This window comes from Schistocerca americana, chromosome 1 (genome assembly GCF_021461395.2).
Source record: "Schistocerca americana isolate TAMUIC-IGC-003095 chromosome 1, iqSchAmer2.1, whole genome shotgun sequence".
Classification (NCBI taxonomy): Eukaryota; Metazoa; Arthropoda; class Insecta; order Orthoptera; family Acrididae; genus Schistocerca; species Schistocerca americana.
In genome coordinates, this window is record NC_060119.1 from 34754527 (window position 1) to 34779447 (window position 24921).

At 39.6% G+C, this 24921-nt stretch overlaps 1 long non-coding RNA gene across 1 annotated transcript in view; it reads left to right on the forward strand.

Moving 5' to 3' along the window:
- Positions 1–23637, forward strand: part of LOC124620886 — a 135709-nt gene extending 112072 nt beyond the window's left edge. The window contains exon 6 of the long non-coding RNA XR_006980403.1: positions 23243–23637. This is a non-coding gene — a long non-coding RNA (uncharacterized LOC124620886). The remainder of the gene's footprint in view (positions 1–23242) is intronic.
- The last annotated feature ends 1284 nt before the right edge of the window (positions 23638–24921 follow it).

The window sequence follows — 24921 nt, forward strand, 5'->3', positions numbered from 1 at the left end:
TGCTTCACATACAATAAAAGAGAGTGAAAAGGTGTTCTTTTGACATGGTATTTACATTCATTGACATTTAATACTGCACATTATCTTGTTTTGCTGCTGTAATATGTATTATAGGATCATGAAACGGATGACTTCACATCAAACTCAGTTTTGTTCACTAAGGGCACTATGCATTTTGAAAAGTTATTTCACTCACACACTCTCACACACACATACATCTGTATAAATGTATGTATAAACAGAACAACATTCACTGCTACCTGATCAGCCATTGTGTTGCTACATAATAAAGATCATACCCAATGGTTGCACATGTAACAGCAATAACACAAGTCCTTGGTTGCACTTGTACTTATGTTCTTGCTCTTCTTTCCATGCTGGTATAGTACACTTGTATCTGACAACAGATTCAAGTTATGAGTTTTCTGTTAAATGGGCAGTGGTGGATGCTGGTGAGTTGAGGCTCAGAGCACACAGAATCGGTGAGTTCAGAGATGATGTCATAGGACCTGGGGGCGAGTTTAAAGTGATTCACAGAGCTTCCCTCCATTACATAAATGGTAATTCCTTGTTGTCTCTGGATGTGTCCTATCAAATATTTCCTTCTTTTAGTCATGTCATAAATTTCTTTCCTTCCCAGTTCAATTCAGTATCTCTTCGTTAGTTACCTAATCTTCTCATATAATCTCCAGCTTTCTTCTGCAGGATCACCTTTCAAAAATTTCTAGTATCTTCTGGTGTGTAGTGTTTATAAGCCATATTTCACTTCCATAGAAGCCTGCACTCCAGTCCAAACAAATATTTTCAGAAAAGACGTCCTAACTCTTAAAATTTGGTGTTATATTGGTTAGAAAATTTAGTCCATCAGTCCAAATATTTCACACAAATGTAGAAAACATAAGCTATTAAAAAACTAACATCTATCAAAACTTAAAAAAATTACCACAGTAACCTAGTCACCATACAGGAGACTCATTGTGGAATGGAAGACCAATTACAAAAAAGGGGAAAAAATGCTAGGTTATGAACTGCAAGGTGTTCTATATCATTAATCATATGGCATAGAAGTGTACATAAAAAACTATAGAAAATTTTGCATCTATCAATAATGAACTCCTTAATCTTAAAATTTGAAGTGTTACCGTCTACAGAACTTACAAAACACTAACCACATCCTGATCAGCCCAAGTTATCCAAACACATCATGCTAGATATGTGGATAGCTATTACAGCCACCAGGAGGAACGGAAATAGAAGGATTTCACCAATAATAGTAAAATGTTAGAAAAGTGGGTGACAGAAGAACACCTGAAACTTGTGCTTCATGCTAAAGACTGACCTACTTTTAAGTCAGCAACATGGACACAGAAATACAATCCCAATTTATGTTTTATTTTACCTGACAACAGTGGCTATTCCCTAGCAGTCTCACAAATATTTCTCAATGAGTTCCCTCACAGTAACTTCCTGACCAGTAATACTAAAAGTAGGGACACAAATCCCTCTAATCATTTCTACCCCTCATCTAAAACAGAATCCAAAGAAAGCTGATTGAAAGCTTTGCCAGTGCCATAATTAGCTCTGCCAGAAAGTGTATACCTAGAGGCTAGTGAAAGGGATACATCCCTGGCTGGTCTAAAAACAGTGAGGAGTTGTGCTTAAACTTCCCCAAAAATGATTATCAAGAAATATCTGATGGACTACTCCTCTGCCTAGAAGTGGTGAGATGGCAGAAGTGGATGGAACATAGAAAAGCTGATTTCATACATCGAGTGGACAAGTGTGGATATTATTAAGGGAGCTAGGAAGCAGGAGCCCCACATGAAGTAATAAGAAAACAGTCAATCTGAATACCATTGCCTCAAATAGTAGCAATATTCAGACCACCAGTACGCAAAGCACATACAGTCGAAGTGAAGGGAAAACCCAGAACCCTCAAAGTCAAAGCTACAGAAACTGAACAATTCCATCCCTCACTTAGAAATAAGTCTCAATAATGCTCTGACATGCCAGTCCAGGAAAAGCTCCAGCATTTTACGATATACACCCAAAATTCCTAATAAACTGCAATAGACACTGAAGTTGGCAATATCGAATTTTGAGGTGGCAATATCCAATTTTGAGGCAGTAAATGGTAAGATATGCACAGAATAAAAAAGGAACTCTTCAATATGACACTGAATTGTGCCCATGCTCCAACAGAAGAAGCATATGATGAGGCTGAAGAGACATTATGAACTGCTTAATGGCACGTTTGGTGCTATAGCTGAAAATGATGTGAAAGTGATTATGGAAGATACGAATGCCGAGTTTAGAAGGAAATCTGTGTGTAAACCAAACTTGGGGAAGTACAGTCTACATGAAGAGTGCTATCACAATGAACTGAGGCTGGTTGATTTTGCCATAAGCAAAAACCTCACCATATTCCCACAAAAGAACATCAATAAAGGGACATGGAAACTTTCCAGATGGGGAAACAGTCAACCAGATAGGTCAAGGCATGGCTCAGACATTTTGGATGTTAAAGTGAGGAAATTGGCAGATGTTGATTTGGACCAGTATGTGAAGATGATCAGGTACTGGCACAGAATAACAACAACAATTTAGTATCATGTAGAAAGGGACAGGGAGTAGAATGTGAACCCAGTCATCGCCAATGAGAGGGTACAGCAGAATTCCAAAGAGAAATGCATGAAGAGATGAGAGTGTTTGTTGTTGAGGAAGAAGATAGTGTTTCCCCCAGGAGCAGTGGCAACTAATTTAAAGAACAATACAACAGGCAATGAAGTCCAAACTGGACCTGGAAAACAAAGTTAAAGAAAGTGAGTGGTATGATGACTGTGAGAAAGCTATTGAGAAACAGGTTAGTGCAAGGAAGGAGATGCTTCAGCAAGAAACATGGGCTGACATACAAAATTAAAAACTATTTGCATAAGGAAAAAGAGAGAATTTGAGAAAAATAGATTGAAAGACATTGGGAAATGCAGAGATGAAGAGTATGTTGGAGAAAATCTCTGACCCAGCCGGGAATCGAACACGGGCCCTTCGGACTGACATTCTGTCATGCTGACCACTCAGCTACCAGGGGCCGACAATAGCATTCGTGTTGCTGCCTATGAAACACTTGGTACAATACTGAACAAAAAATTTCGTCCATATGCAGAAACCACGGTTGGAGAATACCAGTGTGGGTTTACAAAGGAAGTGCAGCAACAGGTCAGATGTTCACCCTTAGATTAATAATGGAAAAGTGTTTTGAGTTCACTATAATGGAGCATTAGCTGTATGTGGACTTTTAAAGCAGCTTACAACATTGTCAATAGAGAATGGGCTTTTCAAGGTGTTATGGGAGCTAGGGACACCACAAAAGCTGATGAGAATCACAAAATTAACTCCAAGCGACACCAACTGCGAAGTGAAAATTAATGGCATATATTCCAACAATTTACCAATATTTCAAGGAATTAAAGAAGGAGATTCTGTATTGCCCATGTTATTTAACCTGGCTCTGTAGGCTATCATGCAAAAACTGGCAAGCAAAACAGATAGTACTACTGTGATGAGCCAGAACATTATGACCACCTACCTAATAGCCGGGATGCCCACCTTTGGCACGGATAACAGTGGTGATGTGTTGTAGCATGGAAGCAGCGAGGCCTTGGTAGTTCACTGGAGGGAGTTGTCACCACAGCTGCACACACAAACCACCTCATTCCCATAAATTCTGGGGAGGGGGCGATAAGCTCTGATGCTATGTTCAGTCGCATACCAGATGTATTCGACTGGGTTCAGATCTGTTGGGTTGGTGGGCCAGAACATCAATTAGAACTTGCCACTGTGTTCCTTGAACTATCCCATCATACTCCTGCCCTTGTAACGAGGCTTATTACCTTGTTGAGAAATGCCACTGCTGTCAGGAAACATGATTGTCATGAAGGGGTGTACATGGTCTGCAACCAGTGTATGATACTCCTTTGCACAAACTCCACTGGACCCAAGGATGCACACATGAATGTTCCCCAAAGCAAAATGGAGCTGCTGCCAGCTTGTCTCCATCCCACAGTATGTGTGTCAAGCAGCTGTTCCCCTGGAAGATGATGAATTTGCACCCTTTCGTGGGCATGATGAAGAAGGTATCTCGATTCATCAGACCGTGCAATGCTCTGCCACTATGCCAACTTCCAGTGCTTGTGGTCAAATGCCCATTTCAGTTGTATTTGCCGATGTTGCAGGGTTAACATTGGCACATATATGGATCGTTGGCTGCAGAGGTGGATCATTAGGAGTGTTCGGTGAACTTTGTGTTCAGAAATGCTTGTACTCTGCACAGTGTTAAAGTCCAATGTTGGTTCCACCACAGTTTGCCAACTGTCCCATTTTATTAGTCTACCCAGCCTAGCTGCTGTTACAGCTTCCTTAACAAGCTGCAATCCTTTAACATTTCAAGGCAGTTGAAGCTTGCAGTTTACAAGACAATTAAATAAATCCTGGTGTGAAGTAAGAATCTAAAACATGGACAATAACATAACAAGTCAGAAACGCATTGGATCGCAAAGTACTGTGGAAAGTATACGGAGCAGTATATGATTATGGCGCTTGGAGAAGAGGACTAATCCAGAACTGTATGAACTCTATTAGAATCAAGCAATCATCACAGATGAAAAGGCACAAAGGTTACAGTGACTGGGACATGAGTAGAGAATGGAAGAACAGTGAGTAGCAAAGAAGGTGCTATTTGCAAAGACAGTGGGGAGACCAAGATTGTGATGGCTGGATGATGTACAGACAGATCTGAGAAGATTAGGAATGTGGAACTGGAGAAGTTTTCAAAAATCAAGAGATGACTGGAGGAGACAGGTGATCAACAAGACCGGGGCTCTTCATAGGTAATGCCAGGAAAGAAGAAATATGCAAAAGCAATGGTGGCTCATTTCTTCACAGACATTATGCAAACCAGCAGTTATACTACGGGAATTAAAGCACTAGAATGTAATCGCTTTACGGAAACCTGGCAAACCAGCTGAGAACCCTTAGAGCTACAGGCCAATAGCCCTACTATCTGCGACCTACAAACTGTTACAACAGCTTATCCATAATAGAATCAGTACAAGATTACTTGAAGCAAACCCGGAGGAACCAGCAGACTTCCAGCCAAAACGAAAGTACGCAGGTCGTGTTCTATCACTCACCACTTACATCGAGGCAGAATTTCAAAGAAAACTTACAATCACAGCTACATTCATTGACATATCAGTGACCTATGATACAGTGTGGAGAGAAGGCATGATGCACAAGCTTGTTCATGTAATTCCTTGCAAACCAACAGCATGACAAATTGACAGTATGCTAAACGACTTACTGTTCCCACGACTATGGGATCTGAAACCAGCTCACCAAGTAAATTAAAGAATGGTCTACCACATAGATCAGTCCTTGTTATGCTTCTCTTCAGTTTGTACATTGCAAACATGTCAAAAACGAAATCTAGGAAATTTGGTTACACAATGACTGAGTACTTAGCTCAATTTAACAGAATTCATGGACTGGGCAACAAAATAATAATATTAGAAAAAATCCTAACAGAGGGCCCAGGTGTAGTGGAAGAAAACTTTTGCAAATGGAGACTCCAACCAAATATAACTGAAAGAGATGTTTCTGTTTCCACCTAAATAATAAACTCACTGCAAGAAAACTCAATATACAGTTTGAAAACACTGCACGTACAGTAAGATAGCAAAGTATCTGGGGGTAGTGGCAGACAGAACTTCGTATCTTTCCAAGAGTTACTAACAAAAGGAGCTGAAAAACCGAAAACAAGAAATGTCTATCCAAAAGCTATGTGGTACTACCTGAGTTTCGGCAACTGCCCTACAGTCTTCCACTTACGACCTTGTTTTCACAACTGCTGAACATTGTGCCCCAACTGGTCTAGACAGCCACCAAGAAAAACTGTAAGGGCTGCTGTGGAAGATCAGTCCAACCTTACCAATGTGTGGACTGGGTAACAAAATAATAATAATATGATATGCATCAGCCAAAACCCACCAGGATTTGACTTGACACACAAAACATGGTCATTGCTAAATAGAATTAGGCTCCAACATGGCAGATGTGTGTATTTTTTACACAAATGCAGTAACCACCAGCCCCATTTTGTGATTGTGGAGAACCACAGACCATCAGACACATCACGGAAGGATGTCCCTTAAGATCAGATGAAGGTGGACCAGAAGGCTTCCTGCTGGTGATTCCTAAGTTGACAGATTATGGAAATGTCATAGATGTTTGTTTATAAGGTTTTATATTGCATACTGTGTTCTATGTGCTTTGCCGTTTTTCCCCTTCCATCTTCATCTTCTAAAAAGTACCAAAAGCCTTATAATAAATAAATAAACATACTAGATGTTAAAATATGAGGGATATTCAATAATTAAAGAGACAAAGTGATGTAGAAATGAAACAGTTTGTAGGAAAAATTTTGTACTTTTATGACTTTAATTTGCGATCACTGGGATGAGCTGAGAAAAACCGAAGGATAAAAACCGTTTTGTGAATAACTTCAGTGCTGCAAGTAATGATGGCGTATGTTTCCATATCAGTTGAACAATGTTCAGTGATCTATATTTTGCTTTCTGAAGATGAAAAGCTGGCTACAATGTTTTCTTGAAGGATTTTATATTGTAGTGGAAGTTGTATGACCTGCAGGAATTTTTATAAGTGTTTTTTTTTTTAATAAGTAGATGGATTGAATGTCAGTGACTGAAGAGGAGCTTCCTGGTAGGCCAGAAACTGCTGGATGATCATTGGTGCTTGTGGACATGCTGCAGTACATCTCTCCAATACATCCCACACACGCTCGATGGGATGTAAGTGGGAAGAACAGCCAAGCCAGTCCATTTGCCACATATCCTCTTGCTCCATGTGTGTGTTGACATACACACACTTTTGACATGTAACCGAGTCTGTGGTAATAGTACAAGAAAACAGGACCAGAGAATGAAGTGTATTCTTTAATTGGTGATTAATTATTAAAATAAATTTATAGCTGTCTTCAATAAAGTTACAGAAATGAATGATAGGCTACAGAACTCACAATTAGCCTATGAACACAAGTTGCCATGACCAAAAGAATGCACAGACATCACACTTTTTGGCCACATGGACATAACAGTGACAATGTTCTGTGCCCTGTTCTCATTTTACAGATCATATGAGGTGGAAGTGGGATAAATGAGAACACAATCATTTTGTTTACATTGAATGAACTCTGTACTATATTGTTTGGAGCGTAGACTATATTGTATCAAACTTTTTCCGTACTTCACTGTTTCTCCAGTGGAACACATTTGCAATTGTATGCCCAGCACCACTTAATTTTAGTATTACACCCTACATAGATACTCCACAAGCCACTGTATAATGCGTGGCAGAGGGTACCCTTTACCGCTACTAGTCAATTGCTGTCCTGTTCAACGTGCAAAGAATGAAGAGAAAAGCAACTATCTGTATGAGCCCTAATTTCTCATATCTTATCTTCATGGTCCTTACCCACAGTATATTTTGGCGGCAGTAGAATCATTTGACAGTCAGCTTCAAATCCCAGTTCTCTAAATTTCTCAGTAGTGTTTCTCAAAAAGAATATCACCTTCCCTCTAGGGATTCACATTTGAGCATCTCCATAACTCTAACATGTTGTTTGAACCTACCAGTAACAAATCTAGCAGCCTGCCTCTGAATTGCTTTAGCATCGTCCTTTGAGAAGAATTCTCCCAAGAAATCAAAGATGACCATTTGCCTTCCCTACAACAGTTCTCACATGCCTGTTCCATTTCATATCACACTGCAACGTTACACCCAGATATTTAAATGAGTTGACTGTGGTGAGCAGGATACTGTTGTACTCTTGTTGTTGTTGTGCTCTTCAGTCCTGAGACTGGTTTGATGCAGCTCTCCATGTTACTCTATCCTGTGCAAGCTTCTTCATCTCACAGTAGCTACTGCAACCTACATCCTTCTGTATCTGTTTCGTGTGTTCATCTCTTGGTCTCCCTCTACGATTTTTACCCTCCATGCTGCCCTCCAATACCAAATTGGTGATCCCTTGATGCCTCAGAACATGTCCTACCAACCGATCCCTTCTTCTAGTCAAGTTGTGCCACAAACTTCTCTTCTCCCCAATCCTATTCAATACCTCCTCATTAGTTACGTGATCTACCCACCTTATCTTCAGCATTCTTCTGTAGCACCACATTTCGAAAGCTTCTATTCTCCTCTTGTCCAAACTAGTTATCGTCCAAGTTTCACTTCCATACATGGCTACACTCCATACAAATACTTTCAGAAACGACTTCCTGACACTTAAATCTATACTCGATGTTAACAAATTTCTCTTCTTCAGAAACGCTTTCCTTGCCATTGCCAGTCTACATTTTATATCCTCTCTACTTCGACCATCATCAGTTATTTTACTCCCTAAATAGCAAAACTCCTTTACTGCTTTAAGTGTCTCATTTCCTAATCTAATTCCCTCAGCATCACCCGACTTAATTTGACTACATTCCATTATCCCCGTTTTGCTTTTGTTGATGTTCATCTTATATCCTCCTTTCAAGACACTGTCCATTCCGTTCAACTGCTCTTCCAAGTCCTTTGCTGTCTCTGACAGAATTACAATGTCATCGGCGAACCTCAAAGTTTTTACTTCTTCTCCATGAATTTTAATACCTACTCCGAATTTTTCTTTTGTTTCCTTTACTGCTTGCTCAATATACAGATTGAATAACATCGGGGAGAGGCTACAACCCTGTCTCACTCCTTTCCCAACCACTGCTTCCCTTTCATGGCCCTCGACTCTTATAACTGCCATCTGGTTTCTGTACAAATTGTAAATAGCCTTTCGCTCCCTGTATTTTACCCCTGCCACCTTCAGAATTTGAAAGAGAGTATTCCAGTTAACATTGTCAAAAGCTTTCTCTAAGTCTACAAATGCTAGAAACATAGGTTTGCCTTTTCTTAATCTTTCTTCCAAGATAAGTCGTAAGGTCAGTATTGCCTCACGTGTTCCAACATTTCTACGGAATCCAAACTGATCTTCCCCGAGGTCAGCTTCTACCAGTTTTTCCCTTCGTCTGTAAAGAATTCGCGTTAGTGTTTTGCAGCTGTGACTTATTAAACTGATAGTTCGGTAATTTTCACATCTGTCAACACCTGCTTTCTTTGGGATTGGAATTATTATATTCTTCTTGAAGTCTGAGGGTATTTCGCCTGTCTCATACATCGTGCTCACCAGATGGTAGAGTTTTGTCATGACTGGCTCTCCCGAGGCCATCAGTAGTTCTAATGGAATGTTGTCTACTCCCGGGGCCTTCTTTTGACTCAGGTCTTTCAGTGCTCTGTCAAACTCTTCACGCAGTATCTTATCTCCCATTTCGTCTTCATCTACATCCTCTTCCATTTCCATAATATTGTCCTCAAGTACATCGCCCTTGTATAAACCCTCTATATACTCCTTCCACCTTTCTGCCTTCCCTTCTTTGCTTAGAACTGGGTTTCCATCTGAGCTCTTGATATTCACACAAGTGGTTCTCTTCTCTCCGAAGGTCTCTTTAATTTTCCTGTAGGCAGTATCTATCTTACCCCTAGTGAGACAAGCCTCTACATCCTTACATTTGTCCTCTAGCCATCCCTGCTTAGCCATTTTGCACTTCCTGTCGATCTCATTTTTGAGACGTTTGTATTCCTTTTTGCCTGCTTCATTTACTGCATTTTTATATTTTCTCCTTTCATCAATTAAATTCAATATTTCTTCTGTTACCCAAAGATTTCTATTAGCCCTCGTCTTTTTACCTACTTGATCGTCTGCTGCCTTCACTACTTCATCCCTCAGAGCTACCCATTCTTCTTCTATTGTATTTCTTTCCCCCATTCCTGTCAATTGTTCCGTTATGCTCTCCCTGAAACTCTGTACAACCTCTAGTTCTTTCAGTTTATCCAGGTCCCATCTCCTTAAATTCCCACCTTTTTGCAGTTTCTTCAGTTTCAGTCTGCAGTTCATAACCAATAGATTGTGGTCAGAATCCACATCTGCCCCTGGAAATGTCTTACAATTTAAAACCTGGTTCCTAAATCTCTGTCTTACCATTATATAATCTATCTGATACCTTCTAGTATCTCCAGGATTCTTCCAGGTATACAACCTTCTTTTATGATTCTTGAACCAAGTGTTAGCTATGATTAAGTTATGCTCTGTGCAAAATTCTACAAGGCGGCTTCCTCTTTCATTCCTTCCCCCCAAACCATATTCACCTACTATGTTTCCTTCTCTCCCTTTTCCTACTGACGAATTCCAGTCACCCATGGCTATTAAATTTTCGTCTCCCTTCACTACCTGAATAATTTCTTTTATCTCGTCATACATTTCATCTATTTCTTCATCATCTGCAGAGCTAGTTGGCATATAAACTTGTACTACTGCAGTAGGCATGGGCTTTGTGTCTATCTTGGCCACAATAATGCGTTCACTATGCTGTTTGTAGTAGCTAACCTGCACTCCTATTTTTTATTCATTATTAAACCTACTCCTGCATTACCCCTATTTGATTTTGTATTTATAACCCTGTAATCACCTGACCAAAAGTCTTGTTCCTCCTGCCACCGAACTTCACTAATTCCCACTATATCTAACTTTAACCTATCCATTTCGCTTTTTAAATTTTCTAACCTACCTGCCCGATTAAGGGATCTGACATTCCACGCTCCGATCTGTAGAACGCCAGTTTTCTTTCTCCTGATAACGACGTCCTCCTGAGTAGTCCTCGCCCGGAGATCCGAATGAGGGACTATTTTACCTCCGGAATATTTTACCCAAGAGGATGCCATCATCATTTAATCATACAGTAAAGCTGTCCAGGTCCCATCTCCTTAAATTACCACCTTTTTGTAGTATCTTCAGTTTTAATCTACAGTTCATAACCAACAGATTGTGGTCAGAGTCCACATCTGCCCCTGGAAATGTCTTACAATTTAAAACCTGGCTCCTAAATCTCTGTCTTACCATTGTATAATCTATCTGAAACCTGTCAGTATCTCCAGGCTTCTTCCATGTATACAACCCTCTTTCACGATTCTTGAACTAAGTGTTAGCTATGATTAAGTTATGCTCTTTGCAAAATTCTACCAGGCGGCTTCCCCTTTCATTTCTTAGCCCCAATCCATATTCACCTACTACGTTTCCTTCTCTCCCTTTTCCTACTGACGAATTCCAGTCACCCATGACTATTAAATTTTCGTCTCCCTTCACTATCTGAATAATTTCTTTTATTTCGTCATACATTTCTTCAATTTCTTCATCATCTGCAGAGCTAGTCGGCATATAAACTTGTACTACTGTCGTAGGCGTGGGCTTTGTATTTATCTTGGCCACAATAATGCGTTCTCTATGCTGTTTGTAGTAGCGTACCTGCATTCCTATTTTCCTATTCATTATTAAACCTACTCCTGCATTACCCCTATTTGATTTTGTGTTTATAACCCTGTAGTCACCTGACCAGAAGTCCTGTTCCTCCTGCCACCGAACTTCACTAATTCCCACTATGTCTAACTTTAACCTATCCATTTCCCTTTTTAAATTTTCTAACCTACCTACCCGATTAAGGGATCTGACATTCCACACTCCGATCCGTAGAACGCCAGTTTTCTTTGTCCTGATAATGACATCCTCCTGAGTAGTCCCCGCCCGGAGATCCGAATGTACCTCCGGAATATTTTACCCAAGAGGACACCATCATCATTTAACCATACAGTAAAGCTGCATGCCCTCGGGAAAAATTACGGCTGTAGTTTCCCCTTGCTTTCAGCCGTTCGCAGTACCAGCACAGCAAGGCCGTTTTGGTAAGTGTTAGAAGGCCAGATCAGTCAATCATCCAGACTGTTCCCCCTGCAACTACTGAAAAGGCTGCTGCCCCTCTTCAGGAACCACATGTTTGTCTGGCCTCTCAACAGATACCCCTCCATTGTGGTTGCACCTACGGCACTGCTATCTCTATCGCTGAGGCACGCAAGCCTCCCCACCAACGGCAAGGTCCATGGTTCGTGGGGGGGAGGGGGGGGGGGAGCAGGATACTAGTAGTACTGTATCCAAACACGATAGGTTTTTCTTTCTATTCATCTGCAAAAATTTAGATTTTTCCACATTTACAGCTAACATCCATTAATAACACCAACAAGAAATTTTGTCTAAGTCATCTAGTATCTTCCTACAGTCACACAACTTCGGCACCTTACCATACACCACAGCATCATCAGGAAACAGCTGCAGCCTGCCGAAACATGTATGTATATAGAGAACAACAGCAGTTGTATCATACTTCCTTGGGGCATTCCTGACATTACCATTGGGTCTGATGAACACTTTCCATCAAGGACAGCACACTGGGTTCTAAGGCTTAATAAGTCTTCGATCCATTCACATATCTGCGAACTTATTCCATATGCTCGTACCTTTGTTAACAGCCAGCAATGGGACAGCATGTGATATGCCCTCCAGAAATCTTGAATTATGGAATCTGCCTATTGCCCTTCATCCATAGTTATCAGTACATCAGGTGAGAAAAGAACAAGCTGAGTTTCGCATGAGTGATGCTTTCTAAAACCATGCTGACTCATGGACATAAGCTTCTCAGTCTCAAGGAAGTTTAATATATTCAAAGAGAGAATATGTTTGAGGATTCTGCAGTAAACTGAAGTTAGGGATATTGGTCTGTAATTTTGCGAGTCCATTCTTTTACCCTTCTTGTATACTGGAGTCACTTATGCTGGGCAAGAGATTCATGATAAATGCAAGCTAGGTAAGATGCCAATGACATAGAGTACTCTTGTAATACTGAACTGGAATTCCATCCAGACTTGGTGATTTATTTGCTTTCAGCTGTTTCTCTACACCAGGGATGCTTATTACTATGCCATCGATGGGGGGTGCATGCGATGGTCAGATAACAGTATGTTTTTATGATTCTCCTGTGTGAACGATTTCTTGAATGTGAAATTTAGAACTTTGGCTTTCATTTTGTTATCTCCAACAACTGCACCAGACTGGTTAACAAGGGACTTAGTGGAAGCCTTATATCTGCTTAGCGATTTTACATAGGACCAGAATTTTCTTGGGTTCTCTGTAAGATCTTTTGTAAGGTGTGATGGTGGTAGTTGTTGTATGCTTCACAGACGCATGAATTTCTATTAACTTTCCATCATCATCATTTGTACATTCTTTCTTCAACTGAGAGTGCAACAGCCTCTGCTTCCTCAGCATCGTCCGAGATTTGTTATTAAACCATGGTGGATCTTTTCCATTCTTTATCCATTTACTAGGCACATAACTTGCCAAACCACAATTTACAATCTCCTTAAAATTTGCACATCATTCCTCTACATCCATCTTACTGAAACTAAGTGATGTCAGTTCACTGTCTAAGTGAGATGATAACAACTGCTTATCTGCTCTATCTAGCAGACACACTCTCCTAGCCTTCTTGCCTGATTTATTATTTTTCGTAATTATAGTTGCTATAATGACATCATGATTGCTAATCTCCATTTCTGTTATGACATTTTCGATAAGGTCTGACGTATTTGTAGCTACAAATACTAATGTGTGGGTTGCCAAGCTAACTGCTCAAGACAGTTTTCAGAAAAGTGTTCAAGAGTATTTCTCGTGACTGTCTATCTGTAGCCCCCACAATGAATCCATAGACATCCCAGCCTATACTTGGTAGGTTAAAGTCATCTGCAACTGGTATTCATGATCTGGGTATTTACACACTGTTGCTGGTAGACTGTCTTTGAATGACTCTAGAACTGTCAATTGGAATTGGTTATATGTTACCATATAACTTTACTGTCACCCTCAGTTTTGACATCAGTGGAGGCAATATTTTTGTCATCCACAATGCTGAGCACTCCCACTCCTATGGCCTCTAATCTGCCTTTCCAATATACATTCCATGACTCACAAAATATCTCAGAGCTTTTCACTTTGGGTTTTAGCCAGCTCTCGGTCCCAAGAATAATTTGAGTGTCAGACATTTTCTGGAGGGCAGTAGATTTGGGAACTTTGTTACAAATACAGGGTGTTTCAAAATGTGTGTACTGATTTTAATGCTTTGTAACGTTTATTACACTTAACTTATAAATAGTACATCAAATGAAAGAGCAACTCAAACAGTTTTTCTTACTAACGTTCAATGTGAGCGCCATTCATAAGACGTGAAGTCAAGAAGCGCATTCTCTTCAAATCTTGATCAGTGTGTCTAGAGTAATTGTTGCAACAATGCTGCTCCCAAACTGGGGTGGATAAGCTAACAGCAACATGATCCTTTATGAAACCCCAAATGTCAAAAATGTCCATGGCTTCGTTATTATGTGCGAACGTGGAGGCTATGCAAATCACACTCTGCTATCCGGCCCCTTGCTCACCATCAAGCAGTCGGGTGCAGCGTTGTTTAACGACTCCCATACTGAGTTGTGCCAGTGAGGCAGCATACCATCTTGCTTCCAGTGAGGTTCTGTGATTCAGCATCTTCCAATAGAGATAAGAGCAATAGTTCTAGCCCATAAAGTTAAGAAATACCAATCACAGTTGCTTCAATGAAAAAAAGGTTCATAAGCTTTCTGTCAGTATATGACTCAAAAAACATTCAATTAGGTGAATCGTTGCAACTGTACCATCTCGTGTGGATTTTCTGACCCCCAGATGTGCAGATTATTTGTGTTCACATTTCCGACTATGTGAAATGTCGATTCATCACTCAAGACGACAAGACACGGTCTAGAAAAGCAGCAATATTTCATTTGCAAAGTTGGCACGTAAACCATAGTCTGTAGGCTTTACAGCTTGTAACAAGTTGAAATGATAAGTATGTAGTTGTAAACGTCTCCTTTAAAGTCTCTACACAAATGTCACTGGAACTGTTAATTCAGGACTAGCATTTTGAACTGATTTCTTGAGGCTATACATGAGAGACTCTCACTCGTTCAGCATGTTCTTCAGTCACTCCTGATCATTTCGTACTCTCCCTTTGCACAGAGGTACACAAACAAAATTGTTTGAGCTGCTCTTTTATTTGATGTGTTGTATACAATTGTAAGCTGAATGTAATAAATGCTACAAAGCTTTAAACCCATGTATTCAATCTGGGTTGAGTTTACTGATAAATTTTGGCAGTTGAAGTGTTTTTATTCTGAACGCCATCTGACTCCCATTAATGTGTATTGACTGGCGAGTGTTCATAAGAGTACCTCAGAACACGGTCTAACCTGTAAAACCCTCACGTGCACTCCACAAGTGCTCTGCTACCGGAGTAGCTGCTTCCTTCATGTAGTGCACCTGTGGCCTATCAAGGGGAGTCCTACAAATCCCCACACGATAATGCAGGCCTAGAAATCCGAAGTCAAGACCGTCACAGGCTTGATGAAGCCTTTGGTTGAGACCTTCCACTCGGCTCCAAACCAAAGGATCCCGATCAACTCTGGGAACAACGCTGTGAACTGTGAGTTCTGCTTGCACCTCACGTGTGTGGCTAGCAGTCTTAACCACCTCCACCAGCCACCTGTTTGGACTGAGGATGGCCTCAGAACCCATGTTACAGGCATCGTTGGTGCAATGTGAGCCACAAAATGCAGATAACTGCACCCTGCACAGCCACAGACAAGCTGCCTCCACATCTTGGATGAGGTCCCCTGGAAGACTCCTTCCTTCTACATCTACATTCATACCCCACATGTGCAAAATATATATTAACAGCAATCAGTATCAGATGCCACAGTTCTCTACATTTTTTCACTGGTACTTCATGAAAATAACATTGTCTTCACTCCAGGGATTCCCATTTAAGTTCACGAAGCATCTCCATAATACTCATTTGTTTACTGAACCTGCAGGTAACAAATCCAGCAGCTAACTGCCTTACTGCTTCAATGTCTTCCTTTAATCCGACATGGGGAGGTAGGGAGATTCCAAACATTGGAGCAATATTCAAGAATGCGTCACACTAGTGTTCTCTTTATGAATGAGCTACACTTCTCCTAAATTCTTCCAATAAACTGATGTTGACCTTTCACCTTTCATGCTACTGCCCTTATGTGCTCATTCCATTTCGTATCACTTGGCTCTGTTGCATGGATATTTAATCAATGTGACTGTGTCAAGCAGTATACTACCAATACCACATTTAAAAATTTGGGCCTTTTTTCCCTAGTCATGTGCATTCATAGCAAGCTGCCATTCATCGTAGTAACTTGAAAATTTGTGTGAGTCGCCTCGTATCCTCCCACAGTCAGTCAATGTCAACACTTCCTCGTACACCACGGCATCATCAGCAAACAGTCAGATTGCTGCTCCTCCTGTCCATCAGATGTATTTAGAGAATATGAGGAATCCTATCACACTTCCCCTGGGGCACTTAAGATGATACCTCGTCACTGATGAACACTCACCATTGAGGACAATGTACTGGGTTCTACCACATAATAAGTCTTTTGAATGACTGACATATCTGGGAATCTAATCCATACACTTGGCCCTTCATTAACAGTCTGCAGTGGGGCACCATGTCAAACACTTTCCAGAAAACTAGAAATATGGGAATATGGAACCTGGGTGTTGGCCTTCATCCATGGTTTGCAGGACGTCATATGTGAAAAGAACAAGCTGAGAATCACTTGAGCAGTGCTTTCTAAACCTGTGCTGATTTTTGGACAGAAGCTTTTCTGTCTCAAGGAAATTTACTGTATTCAAACTCAGAACTGCAGCTAACCGATGTTAAGGATATTGTTGTGTAATTTTGCAGGTCCATTCTTTCATCCTTTATATATACAGGAGTCAGCTGTGGTTTTTTCCAGTCAGTTGCAACTTTTCACTGGGCAAAAAATTTGTGATAAATGCCATGTAATTAAGGAACCAGTGCCGTAGAGTACTCTCTAAAACTGAAATGTCCTGGTGGCTTATTTATTTTCAATGCTTTCAGGTGCTTCTCTACTCCAGCGATGCCTGTTACTGTGTTCTCCATGTGGGGCTCTATGGGATGGTAAAATTGCTGTATATTTATACAATCCTTCTCCATTAATGAGTTCTTAAATGCAAAATTTAAAACTTAAGCTTTCCTTTTGATGTCTTCTGTTGCCACACCAAACTGGTCAGTGAGTGATTCCATAGAAGCCTTCACAATTTTACATAGGGCCAGAATTTGCTCAGGTTCTCAGCGAGATCCTTCACTAAGATAATGGTGGAAGTTTTTGTGTGCTTTGTGTACCAATCTTTTTACAGATGCTCAAATTTTACTAACTTTTCCTTTGATCATTTGCAAGTTCTTTTTGAACCTAGAATGTTACAATCTCTGCTTCCTCTCCATTTTCTGAATTTTGTTGCTAAAGCAAGGTGGGTCTTTTCTGTCCGCAATCCACCTGGTGCTGCTGGGACTCACTTCTCCAGAACACAATTTGCAATCAGTTTAAACTTTGCCCATATTTCGTCTACATCTGTCATAATGGGAAAAAATGATGTCCATTCATTATGTAAGTGGGCTGCTAACAACTGCTTATCTGCACCTTCTAGTACCAGTATTCTCCTATCCTTCTTGATGGATTTATTAACCAGTCTCACTGTAATAACATCATAATCTGTAATGGCCATCTCTATACCGACACTGTAAATAGTTCAAGCCCGTTTAGAGCTACAAGGTCTGAAATGTTTCCATTGTTTTGGGCTGTCGTACTAGCTACTCCAGGCAGTTTTTGGAAAATATATTCAACACTACTTCACAAAACTGTCTGTCCGTACTATCTGCAAAGAATCTGTGTATGTCCCTGTCTATACTTGGTAGGTTAAACTTGCCTCCATGTAACATTACATGCTCTTGGTATTTCCACACTACTGATTATAGACTTTCTTTGAATAATTCTAAAATTGTATGATGGAATCAGGTGACTGATAAAAAAAACCTCTGATAATTAACTTGAGTTCATCTAGGCCAACTACTCACATTGAGATAACGTCCGAATACAAGACTCTGTAATAGGGGTTGTAACACATGTACCATATTGGACAGCACAGTGGATCAAGTGTCATTTCTTAAGTTGCCCATGAGGCAAGCATTTGTAACAAAAAAAAAGAAGGTAACAGGGTCTCTTTTTATGTAAACAACTTTCTTATCGACAGAACTCCCGGACTTTGTTTTGTTTCACATAGAAGAGAAAACTGATGTTCTGCTCCACACACTTTCCTATTCAGACTGTTGTCTGAGCGTTACCCATTATAAGCCGTAGAAATCCACAATTAAAATTTTATCAGTTCTTGTTTTCACATATAGTTGCTACTTGACACTTTTCTTGATAAAGTTCACATCTTTGAAATCTTTTTCTGTGCTCGGTAGTTGTGCAAAGTTTTCTTTCCAACAAGTTTTGGTTTTGGATTACCACAAATTTACACATAATATATCACTATATGTTTGGTGCATGCTTTTGAGTACAAAATTACATAACAGTCATATTAACGTACCACAAAAAATCATGAACAACTACTTTGTGCTACGTAAGAAGGATAGACATCCAGTAAGAGGGTAAAAGTTTAGGTAATCAAACACCTCATGCCTGAACAAACTACATTTGCTTTTAATGTCAGCAAAGATGTGAACATGAAAGAGCATAAGAAAGTGTTATAGATGGCTGACAGGTTCTTGAAAAGTGCAAAATGACATGCAACAATAATTGTTAATGAAAAGTAAGAGAAGAAAATATAAGTATTTTTCAGTTAACCACTTTTTCCCGAATAGGGGAATGGTGGGTTAGAATGGTACCTAGACACTAAAGTATTAAATGGTAATAAGTTGCCTCGTATGTGAAAAAAGATAAATGCCCTCTACTTACATGTGACTTATATAACTTTTCGGGGGGGGGGGGGGGGGGGGGGGGGGGGGGGGGGGAGGTGCCTCTAACGGCAAAATAATTCTAGATCAGTTGGAGAAATCTACAGAGGACAAAAGTTATGTGGTTTTATTTTAATAGATTCTGAAGGCTTAAGGGGAAAACAGAATGAGCAAGAGGTAGAGTACATAAGAGTACATACTGAATTAATATACAGGGTGCGTCAAAAAATTGTATACACACTTTGAAGCGGCATAGAAAATTTATTTCCTGTTCTAAAATGTTAAATTTCTGGAAATGGAAAGCTGAAAGTCCAATTGGAAAAATAAATGTACTTTCCAAATGTGATTAATGTTCAAATTGGTGGCCTTCAGCATCAATACATTTCTGAGTACGAGTCACCACTGATTCTGTACATCATACCAAAGTGTCCAATGAGATTTCTGCGCACACTGCCTGAGTCTCATTTCAAAGTGTGTCCAGGTTACGTGGTTTACTTTTGTACACCTCATCTTTTACTGTGCCCCATAAGAAGAAATCCAGTGGCGTGAGATCTGGACAGCATGCAGGAAACTCGATTGGTCCCCTGTGTCCTATCCACTGGCCTGGCACATTGTTCCAGGTATGCTCGTACGTCCCTATGACAGTGCGGCGGGGCGCCATCTTGTTGAAAATAAAACTCATCATTACTGTATAATGCACGAATGGCAGGGAATATGGAGTCAGCAAGCATTGTTAGGTACATTTATCCAGTAAGAGTACCTTCAAAGTGGAAAGGCCCTTGCAGACAAACCACACCACACATTTACACCAGGTAAATTCACAGCCTTTTCAACTGTAATGTGAGGATTATCTTCAGCCCAGTACACACAATTGTGCCTATTAACAGTTCCATTGAGTTTGAATTGGGCTTCATCTGACCAAATTATGCTACCCATAAATCTCGGTTCACGTCTTACCATCTCCTGAACTCATTCACAAAATTCTAACCTTTGATCTGGATCGTCATCACTTAGCTGTTGGACCAGCCTTGGAATGTACACACGAAACTTGCCTTTCTTCAGAATGCGTAGCACACTACTAGCACTTACATTACTCTCACGTGCCGCTTGCCTTGAAGATTTTTGAGGCGAACGCTGAAACAGATCCAAGACCGCAGATGTGGAATCATCACTTGTAGCTGTACGAGGTCACCCTGATCGACCTTTATGCACATCACACACTGTTCCACGAATTTCGAATTTGTCTCGTAGACGTGTAATTGTTAACCTTGAAGGCGGTTCTGTACCATACTCACTTCTCCTCTGTCTTCAAACCTCAGCTACATTCTCAAACTTCCAGTACCACTTACTTATCTGCTTCCGCGCTTCAAAGCTCAAACGCACGTCCGCCATGTTGCAGTTACTTCCTTGCCACTGCTGCCACCTGCTGAAGAAACATAACATTACTTTCTCACAGATATTTAACCTTGTAGAACGGGAAATAAATTGTCTATGGCAGTTCAAAGTGTGTATACAATTTTTTGACGCACCCTGTACATGAGTGATGATATCTGCAGTATCAGAAAGACAGGATCAGATCAAAGAAAGATGAGGAGGAATAGAGAAAGGTAGATGAATTAGTCAGCGTGGGATGTCACTTTCATTTTTAAGGTAGTTTCCCATCTGTGTCATCCTTTTGACATATCAGGAGAAGTCATAATGAGCTGAGACTATAACATGTTTCATGCACTTCAATAAACTGCCTGCTTCTTAGGTGCCTCAAAAGAAATATCTTTGGTACACTATTATGGTACATTTAGTCATAGTTTTGTATTTTCCTAAGCTGTCTTACTAAACAGATTAAGTTCATCAAGTTCTTAGATTGATATTATTAATTCCTCTCTAAAAACTGAAACTTGTCTCAATGACTGAAATAGTTAGCAGAGATGAGGCACTAGGAAAATTAGACAAGAATGAAGAAAAAATCACAAGAAATCCTTATTGGAATGGTGGTGTAGAGCTTAATCCAGTCAAAGGATAAGGCCAGTATTTTAACCATTATGAAATCCAGCATTTGTCCACAGGAGTGTGAGTGAATAAAATCTTCTTGGTTATCAATCTGTCTCAAACTCAGTTAAAACTGAACATTTGGCTGGGGCCACGAGCAATGTCTTCAGAAGTGAAACTGCTGACTGCTGGTATTGGTATGGTGTTTTACGTATGTGAATGAACAAGCAGAGTCCGCAGCAGATCCAGCTCCTCACGGCATACATGTGACTTTCAGAGTATGATGCATCAGCGCTACCTTCAGAATTGATAATTCACACCTTCCTTTCCTCCACGTGCAAGCGCAAACATGATTCTTTGTTGCCAGCTGGTATCCAAAGACCACCCAAAGTGTAAACACATGTCTCTGTTGAAACTATAGCACTGTAATCGAATCTCGGCTCTTTCTCTTATAATTTAATCACAATACATTGTCACATCAGACAAGGTTCTCATCTTTTCAAACTATATTTTGTGTTCATTTTGCATACTAAATTCCACAGATTCCTGTGTTTCATGTGGTGTGTATATTCAGCACATACAAAAGTAATCACTATATGCATGACATGTACCTACTGGGGGACGAGGTGCCCATTTCCTGTTTCGTAGAATGCAGTCAATCACTGACAGACCCACACCTGCACCCCCTCTTGCACTTCCTCATCTGACAAACATACACCTATGCATATCATTCTCCAGGCCACGAAATATGCGGAAATCATACAGTGACATATCTGGGCTGTACAGAAGATGTTGCAGCATTTTCCAACCAGATCGTTGAAGTGTGGCCTGGCCTTCATCCATATGACAGGATGAGAATGGGCGTTATTGTGCAACAGGATGATTCTGTCCAACAGCTCAAGGGCAAACGGCAAAGCCAACAGTGGAAACATCCTACATCTCCCCACTAGAGAAATCCAAAGCTGTTCACGCAAGTCCCATTAAGGTTATGATGACCTACTTCTTTGACTGCGTGGACCCTCTGTTCAACGACTTCACCATGTGTGGAACCAGAATCAGTGTGCAGCACTAGGAACAACAATCAATGTGCAGCACTATGAAGACACTTTGCAGAAACTGTGATGCTCCATAAAGTCAAAATGTCCAGAAATGTTGTTAGACAGAATCATCCTGTTGCACAATAATGCTTGCCCTCACACTGTCAGTTGGTCAAAGACTACACTTCAGTAATTTGGTTGGGGAACACTACATCATCTTTCACCATGTGATTTTCAAATCTTTGCCAACCTTGAAAAGATGTGTGGACATCAGTTTAATTCGGATGAGGAAGTGCAACAGTGGGTGCAGTTGTGAATCCATCATAGGCTGACTGCATTCTACGTAATAGGAATTGATTGTCTTGTCTCCCAGTAGGATAAATGTCTTAATTTGTGTGGTGATTACTTTTGAATGGAACCATTCCATAGTCCTGTTGTGGTGGGTTTTGAGTTTTCATGTGACTGTCCCATATAGCTCTGTGATGGTGCAGCTATAAATATTGTAACGTTCCCAGGGAATACCGCATACACCTGGCAATCTGAAACGTGTATTGGGCTGTAGTTGGTTCGTAACATTTCCTGAACCTTAAGAGCGGGACGGAACACCCGCCTTTTTTTTTTAAAGAATAAGGTCATTGTCTTGCCATATTGGTGAAATACTGTCTCTTCCATTGAAGTTATGAAGTATCATTTGGCAATTATATCTGAAAGTGTCCACAGTGTTGTTCTTGTTATGACTATTTACCTTAAATATGTGTTTTAAGTGCTTTGCCATGAGAGATATAATCTTAGTCCTTTGTTTTAATATGTTCAAGACAACTTTTTTTTTTAAAAGCAGGATTATGAAAATTATTTGGGTTCTGTTAGTGATTGGTGTGGATTGGCAAATCATATATGTTGTACATTGCTTGTCTACATTGTGACTTCATCTTACCTGTGGAAATTTATGGACTATACTACTTTGCCTACAGAGTTGGACACTGTGTTAATCTTTAAAGTAAGTTGTTTCACCTCTGAAGATGACTTTAGTGACAGGCGTCAAAAGCTCAAAAATTTTATACAATTCGATATTACTTGAAAATGAGAGGATCTTATTAAGCCTAACATTTATCATCTAGGGTAAATTGTCTTTATGAGGATGAATAAGATTTCAGTAAAGAAAGATCCGTTTTCTGCTGTGTTTGTGTAATCACTGTGATTAACACATTTCGTTTGTTTAAACATTGACAGTACTCTTGTGATAAATTGTTTCAACAAACATATGCGGATGCTGTCAGAACTGATCTTGTATTACTTCTTTTTCAGTGCCATATACCTACATGTTGATGAAGCTGTACAAAACATATAAAAGGCTACAATATATTAATGACTGCAGACAGCTTTCATAACTACAATATAAAGAAATTATAAGGGCAAGAAGTCACATCAGCTACTATTACAGATATATATGTACACATTTGTATATTGCTGATAAAGTATCACATATTTATTTAAAATCTTTGGTCAAAAGCATGTTAACAATAAAACATCAGCAATTTCACACCATTGATGTGTGTGGAAAGTATTGTTCACAGGCCTCTGTTGATAAATTTTGGTAATTATAGTTAAGCTCCATCTTCATAAAAACATGACACAGTCTCAGGTTAAGTTGTGAGGACTCCAATGAATATATAAAGTATTCGGCTCAGTGTTCCCCATTGTGTAAAAAAAAAAAAAAAAAAAAAAAAATAAATAAATAAATAAATTTTGAAACATTTGTACACGGCCTTGTATAACATAATTACATTACAGGGTATAGACTGACAAACTTCATGGGGTTTCAGAGGGCATCTTGAAGAACGAACTGATGACAGGAATCTATGCTCAGAAACACCATTTAAGAAACTACAAAGTGTTGAAGCTACAGGTGAAAACACTGCCAGTAGGCTACCCTCTCAATAGCAAACATAAATTGTAACACTGAAGTCACCGCGTCTAGTGTCCTGCAGTGTCACTGTGGCGGCAGGTGTTGCTGTATTAGACACTGCCTGACATTCTGAATACTATCAGGTCTTGCTTGCAGTCCATTAGTGTTAAATTGTTTTCTGGTAAAGCATAGTGGCACTCTGTAACACCATTGGATGATATTTCCAGATATACGTTTCTGTTCTCAATTTCTTGCACAATGCCTCGAAGTTTGTTGGTATATTTTTTGTTATCCTCTGTATAGGAATTTGTTTAACACTACAACACATTCCATTTAGAGATGATCGCATTTATCATGTTGCAGTCTCACAGGGATGTGCTGCAATCAACAATGCAACACAGTGAAATTTTGCAGAAGTTATTTAAGAGCTACATCAAGAATGTGCAACAGCTGAATTTTTTTAATACTAGAAGGTGAATGTACACTCTTAATATAAATGCTTGTTACAATTTTCTCCTATATAACATTATTGACATGTTAGCTCCACATGAATTAAGTCCAACAAACAAAGAATTAAACAAGGTGTAAATTTCATTCATTGTTTAAATAATGGACAAAGTACATTCCAAAATATATAAGTAAATGTATGACTGTAGCAAAATATGACAAAACAGATTAAATAAGGAATCAGTGAACAATGGCTCTCAATAAAACTTGGAATTCACTGCAATTCTGGTGTTTATTGTAACCTGCTGTGAAGATATTGAAATTGATTTGTAGAGAAAAATTAGATAAAATTGCCTTATGACAATGATTCAAAAAGTGTTGATGTTGCCCATTATCAACTAGTGATATACATAGCAAAAAAATGATAAAATTATAAAAAGCTTTAAAATTTACTTGTTAGCTTTATTGTTTTTTACATGGCAGGTGTTCAAGGAACTACTAAATAATCTCAGAGCACATTAATCTGAAAAAAATGTGTATACTACCAGATTCAATTGTTTTGTGTTTTATCCATTATAAAGACAAGTGTTAAAGATACAACGCCGTAATGAGTATTTAAAACCTGTTATGC